The sequence below is a fragment of the Macrobrachium rosenbergii genome, chromosome 40 (assembly GCF_040412425.1).
Source record: "Macrobrachium rosenbergii isolate ZJJX-2024 chromosome 40, ASM4041242v1, whole genome shotgun sequence".
Taxonomy (NCBI): Eukaryota; Metazoa; Arthropoda; class Malacostraca; order Decapoda; family Palaemonidae; genus Macrobrachium; species Macrobrachium rosenbergii.
The window spans coordinates 8,332,683-8,340,165 of NC_089780.1; positions in this window are offsets into that span (position 1 = coordinate 8,332,683).

The window sequence follows — 7,483 nt, forward strand, 5'->3', positions numbered from 1 at the left end:
AGATATGCCTCCAAAGAAACGGCTTTCCATTGGGCGAAAGACCTCAGGAGCCAAAAGGAATGCAGCACACAGGGCGGCAGAAACGCCTGATCAGAGGAATGCCAGACTGGAAGCCCAGAGGACAAGAGACGCTGCATCCAGAGCGGCGGAATCGCTGGATCAGAGGAAGGCCAGACTGGAAGATCTGAGGATGAGAGCAGCTGCGTCCAGAGCAGCTTCACGTCGCCTGTTCCAGGGCCGGAACTCCAAAAAAGCTCTCCATTCTGGTGATCGTAATAAGGAGGGAACAGAGTCTGTGGCACATGTGAGTGAATTCGTTTTAAATCGAGAAAGAGATGAAGAAAGTGTTAGCCATGTTTCAGATATTGTTTATGTTGTTGATACATCAGGAGATAATAGTTTGAACGTGGATATCTCAAATACAGAGGAGCAATGTGCTTCAGAATGTGAGCCTGATGAAACTGAGGACCCATTATCCAAGTTAGATGTTGTGCCTAAAGTTGAAACTGTTGTGAAAGAGGAAGAGGATTCCAGCATAGTAGATGAAGGTTACTTCACGCAAATAAAGGAGGAAATTGAAGAAGTTACTGGAAATATGGACCCTACCTTGTGATATGGTGACACATGCATATGTTTGGGACTGTTTTGATAATATCAAATACTTTTTTCTTACTGTAATTTAAGGTTACATAGATTTTCTCGGGCTAATAAGATGAAAAATATATCTGTTGGTTTTCTTAAAATGGGAATGATCATTTTTCGAATGATTAAAATCCTTTCGTATCATTTTTACACTGCATAGGATATTCATTTCTTGGCAGAAGTAAAATAATGTTTATTTCAACCATATTGAAAATTCTTTTTGGAAAGTTATGTCTTGTATTTTCATATTTATAAAAATTTTTTGACGGGTTGTAGTGTTTGAGAGTGTTTATAACATTTTAAAATATTACTGCTGAATTTTATACTGTTTCTTGATGCATTTTTCATGTTAAACTACTAAATTAAGTACCTGTGGTATAAAAAGGAGATTTGTAAGTACAGCCTACCCCTCAACATAAATTATGCTCTCTATTTCCATACTTGGTTATGTAGATTACAGTACTGTAATTCATGTACTGCAATGCTTTTTACTGTAACCTTTTCTCTTCTGTGATCTGAGCATATTTTTGATGTTGGAGTTGGGTGAAAGATGAGGCACAGGAAAGACTTGAGGGGCGGAATGGGAACTGTCCCAGCTCACTGAATATGTGCTGTAGGACATTGAAGTACTTTTATGTTTTTTTCAATTGTAGAATCATGTCTGTTTACACATAATAGTTATCGGGCGGTATGGGAACCGTCCCAGTAACTGTAAGTTGATTTGATGTTGCATTAAGTTTCGGCGCTTACAGCACTGTAACTTGATGTTTCATTAAGTTCTGATGTTGCATTAAGTTACGGTGCCGTAACTTGATGCGCCGTAATCAGTGTTAACTTGATGCCTATTCTTACTATTAGTACCATCAACAGCACATATGACATAGTAACTTGATGCAACATCAAGTTACGCTGCTGCTAAAATGCCATTAATGGTGCTGAAAAAGCGCATAAGATCAAATCCGCCATAGCTTGGTGACACACTATAACCTAAACATGTAAACCTCTTTTATTTTGTGGAATACTGTATATGGAATGAATGAATTTAAAATTGTCTTTGATTGAAGGTTAATTAGCATTATACATAGTAATATGTTCTCAATTTATATCATGAAAGTTTAGAAGTACAGTACTACAGTACTGTTTACAACACAAGCATGGTAACTCAAACCTTTTGTATGCAAGTCTTCACCCTCTTACAAATAAGGTTTCTGTGCTTGGAAAAAATGTAATTATGACTTTAATTTATATAAATTTTAGAACTGAGACCATCGCAAGGTTACATTTCATTATCCTTCAGATCATCTGAATTATGAGACTCACTGAATTATACAGTAAAACATTATTATGCCATAATTCTTGTATGCAAAGCGGCTCTAATAAGGAAATTGATTTGCAAAACTTGGTGCTAAAGGCCTGTAGGATTGGGCTAGTTTCCATGGTAAGACTGTGACATTTTAATTTCTCGCAAAAGACATGAATACTGTGAGATATTAGCTGTTTATCAGACTACTTTGGCTGTCTTGTGTTATAAGCCAAGTTATTTGCACAAAACAGGGTGGGTTTAGCATAGACTTACATGCATAACCTTGAAGTGAGCAGCTGGAATAGTAAACTGTACAGGCAGTCCCGGGTTACGACGGGTCCAGCTTTTGACGTTCCGAGGTTACGACGCTTTTCAAATATATTCATCAGAAATTATTTCCCAGTTTACGATGCATGTTTCATGTTACGATGCTTATGACGCCGATCCTATGGAAGAAATGGCTACAAAATGTCAGAATAATCAAAATTTGCAGGTTTTTTTTTATGAAAAACTCAATAAAAATGTAGTTTACATTGTTTTCAATACATCCAAAGCAATAAAAGTAAAGTTTTCTTAGGATTTTTGACGATTTTCAACGATTTTTCGGCTTACGACGATTTTCAGCTTATAACGCGGCATAAGAACGGAACCCCCATTGTAAACAGGGACTGCCTGTATTTGTCTAAAATTGGTGTCAATCACAAAACCTGTAATATGAGAAACAAAAGTGCTGCAAGGACAATTAGAAGGTGGTATCTTAGCTAACCTTGGGCAATGGGTCCTACCTGACCAGTGGCCTTCTACCAGTGCATCTTAGCCTTACCTTCTGTAACCTACAGCTGGGGGTACATCAAAATGGATTTTGAATCTGCTGGTTTTATTTGTTGTTACTAAAGTGAATGCCAAACAGTCTTAAAGAATTATAAGTATAGACCTAAAAGATGTACCATAATGTATATAGTAATAAACAGAGAGTACAGAGTTATTTGATATGTTTTATTTGACCTGGAAGGAAAAATAGTACATAGTACAGAGTTTTTAAAAATAATTTGCAGATTAAGAAATATGTGTGCACTCAAATATCAACATAAGTAAATTAAGCAGTTTGAAAATTGGATGACTTTGTGTTCCTGCCATTTGTCATTGGAGAGCTGACTAAACTCAATGCTATTTATCGGGAGAACTTGGCCCATGAATTCCTGAATCCCTTGGCAATATGAGTGAACAATGAACGTAAAATTAACCTTCCTTTCAATCCTCTTTCTCTCAGCACCAAAGTGTTTTCTGACTTTTATCTTCCGCCTCATCCTAATCATCATTCAGTCATTTGTATCATTCTTACTTACAACGTTCCTTTACAGAATTAGATTGCAAATGAGTTTCCTCCATCCTAAAGTCTTTTATGTTGTGAAGTTTCCACCAGTTCCCTTCTGTTTCAGGTCTTCATCCATGCATTTCTATTTTTCCCTCACTTTTTCAGCATAACCCTAATCATCTGTTACCTAGGCTTTGACTGAAGGTTAATCTTTCTTCTCGCCTGTTCCAGAAGTCATCTATTTAACCATCTCTCATTCGGAATGATTTTAAATGATTTTTGTTTACATTTATCTTCCAGATGCTCATTAACGTATTATCCACCGTTCATAATACTGTATAACAGCTGGAGACATCCTGTTCTTTCATAGACAGCACTACAGTACATATTTATGGTAGCTTGACATAGTGCTTGCTATAATATCCTAAATGAGATTTCCTTTCAGTTTGTGAGAAAGGTTACAATTTTGGTGTGTTAAGCATTGTAGTCGAGCATTTTACTTCTTGTTCTTTTTTCATTTCAGATTACTACAACAGATAAAAACTGCAGTTTTTGAGGAGCTGGAGATAGGTCCATGCTTTTACAACTGGAGAAAATCAGGTGAGTTACATTAGTCATCAGTTTCATGATTCATGATGATGATAGTGCTTGACGTCATGGCCAGTTAACTTGTTAGCTATTTACTATCAAGGAATTGTTATTTCTAGTATAAAGCAATGCCTAGAATGTCCTGGACCTTGTTTAGAAATATCTCCAGCAATCTAATAATCATATCCCTAGCTGTAGACAATCTTTCTAAAGTACTGAAGTATCGTTTCTCTACAATTCTGATTCAGTGTGCGGATCACTTGACCTAAATTCCATTTACTGGTGGAAATACGTATTACCTTTTAATTATCCAAGTCATTTTTCTCATGCAGATTCTTTTCCAACAGATTGACACAGTGAGGGTGAAAGCAGCTCTTTATAAACTTAGTGTGAAGGGGAATTAAAACTGGAAAAGACAGAAAAGAAAGAGAATTAATGTAGGTATTCCAGATTTGCTGTCCATGTTTGATTTTTTTTAAAGTATGGATGATAAGAGGAAGGGGATACAGAAATGTCCGGAGTGTAACTATCGGGGGAAAGCGACCGACGTACGAAAGCATTTCACCATTCACACCGGTGAGAAGCCTTACAGTTGCAGTGTTTGCGGAAAAAAGTTCCGGCACACAGGTAATTGCAAGAGACATGAAATACTTCATACTGGTATTAAATTTGAGTGCACCATTTGCCTTGCTAAATTCAGTGATAAAACCACTCTTCAAAAACACAAGCGCTTTCACACTGGGGTGGGTTTACTGACGTGCTCTTATTGTCAAAAGAAGTTCGTGCAGAAAGGGGCTTTAAGAAAACACGTTCTGATTCACACTAAAGATAAAAATAAAAAGAATAAAGTTGAAAAGAAGCCCTACAAATGTCCTTCCTGCGATAAAGCTTTTGCGAAGAGGGATCATCTGAGACGACATGTTCAAAGCCACGAAAATGCTTTCACTTGTGGCTTTTGTTACAAAATATTCTTTGGTATGGAAACATTTGAGACGCACAAAGCACAACACTTAAAGGGGGCACCTGTTAGAAAACAAGTAGAATGCCCTGTTTGCCATAAAAAACTCGCCCACAAGGAAAGTTTGAAGCGCCATATGTGGATTCATACAGGAGAAAAACCTTTCCATTGTGAACACTGTGATGAAGCATTTCGATGTAGAAAACAGCTGAAGTCCCATAGGTATGACCATTTAGGCGGAAATCCATTTTACTGTAAGGAATGTGATAAGGAATTTAAAAGCAAAGAGTGTTTTATGATTCATATGGACAAGCACTCCCCAGATGAAAGGACGTACTACGAGTGTTTATTCTGTGATAAACAGTTCACTGTGAAAAATTACATAGTACGTCATGTAAGAATTAACCACTCCCATATCGAATTTGAATTAAATCCTCATAACTCGGAGGAGGTATTTGAATGTAGTGTCTGCAAAGCATCTTTTCCAAACAGAAGGTCCTGCCTATGTCATGAAATTTGTGTCCATTGTAATATTAAACCAACAAGAAAGAAAATTTGCACTAATGAGGCAGGTGATAAAAACAAGGGCACAGAGTCTGAAGCAGGTGTGAGTGAATTCATTTTAAATCCAGACAGAAATGAGGAGGGTGTCAGCCATGTTTCGGATATTGTATACGTTGATGATAAATTAGGATATAATAGTTTGAATGAGGATATTTCAGATACGGAGGAGCACTATGCTTCAGAATGTGAGTCTAATGAAGTAGAGGACCCATTATCCCGGTTAGATGTCGAGCCTAAAGTTGAGCCTAAAGTTGAGACTGTTATAAAAGAGGAAGAGGATTCCAGTGTCAGAGATGAAGATTACTTCATAGAAGTAAAGGAGGAAATTGAAGAAGCCACAGAAAATGTAGGCCCTCCGTTGTGATGTATTGAGTCTGTCTTTGTAAACAAACCAATTCTAGGTGGAAGTAAATTTACTTCACATTTCAACCCTAATGAAAATTCATTTTGGAAATCTATATTTGTATTTTCTCTGTATTGAAATTTTAACAAGGAGTGTAGAGAATTTATAATATTTGGAAATAATATTGCACTACTAGGTTACATATACCAATTCTTGATGCATTTTTCATGTTAAACTGCTAAGTTAAGTACCTATAGTTTTGAAAGGGGAAGACTGATTGTCATGTATTTTAAGTTTTATTCCCAAATTGTTTCCAAGACACTATCAGCCTTGCTTTATAAGATTTGTTAATGGTGCTCAACATGATTTTTTCCTGCTGTTTCCTGTACCTGTACTTGATTATTAGATTACAGCATTGTAATCCATGTACTGTAATGCTGTTTGCTGTAACTTTTTATCTTGTGTAATTTGAACATGTTTTTTATGTTGGAGATGGACAGAATATGCAGCTCAGGAAATACATGACGGGGGAATTTCACAGAGGCCCTTTGCATCACATGACCTTGGAGTTGATGACAATGGTGGTTTTTTAGGATAAAGTTTTCGGATGTTGAAGCAGGTGTGAGTAAATTCGTTTTCAGTTCAGAAAAAGATGAGGAAAGTGTTAGCCATGTTTCAGGTAATGTATACGTTGGTGATAAATTAGGAGATAATAGGTTGAATGAGGATATCTTAGATACAAAGGAGCAGTTAGATGTTGTGCCTAAAGTTAAGGATGTAGTAAAAGAGGAGGAAGATTTCATTATAAGAGATGAAGGTCACTCCACACAAATAAAGGAGGAAATTGAAGAAGCCACTGAAAATATGAACCCTCTCTTGTGATGTGTTAATGTGAGTGTCCTTGTTATGCAGGCAACATTGCAGTGAATTGTGCATGGATACATTTTCCGGTAATTCAAGGGATGAATAGATTTTATAAGTCTAATAGCAAAAAAAATATATCATTGTTGCATTTCTTAGAATGGGAATGATAACTTTTCGAATTATTAAAATCCTTTTGTATCATTTGTAAAGTTTGCAGTCAACTTTTCGTTTGATTCCACTTCAAGGAATTCTTCAGTTTCAGTTGAACTGATAATGAGTCTCTCTTCTCTGATTGGAAGATATTTTTGATGATGCTGGAGACGAGGGGAGATTTGTGGAAGATGAAGCACAGGCAAGACATGATTGGTGGAATTTCATAGAGGCCCTTTGCTTTTCATGACGGAGTTGATGATGACCAGGTTTTTTCAAGTCTGAAGTTTTTGGGTGTAGTAGAAAGCCTTGTACGGTAGCACCTTAAAAAGACACCTTTCTGATAAGTAACGAAGTCTGTTAAGTAATATACACTCCATATTATAGCTCCACTTGAATATTTTCAAGATATCTTACAGCTAACAGCAATTCCACATTATTTCTGACCTAAACTATCTTGTACTTTACTCTTAACATTCATTTAAGGGATATATCTAAAAATGTATCACATCTGAAATGGTAGCATATGGAAAAATTGTCTTTATATTGTAGCTGATAAGTACAGAAGTCTGCTGAGTTGTGAGTTGAAGTTTGTCAAGCTAAGGTGTTACTTTTGTATTTGGCTTGATTTTGGTGTACTTATCCAGCGTGAAAATCACGTGTCATGCGTATTACTGCAGTAATGGTTAGATACTGCAGTTGTGTGTAAGGTTTTTGTGTTTCCCAAGTGTCCAGTCTTATAAGATTTATTGTTTT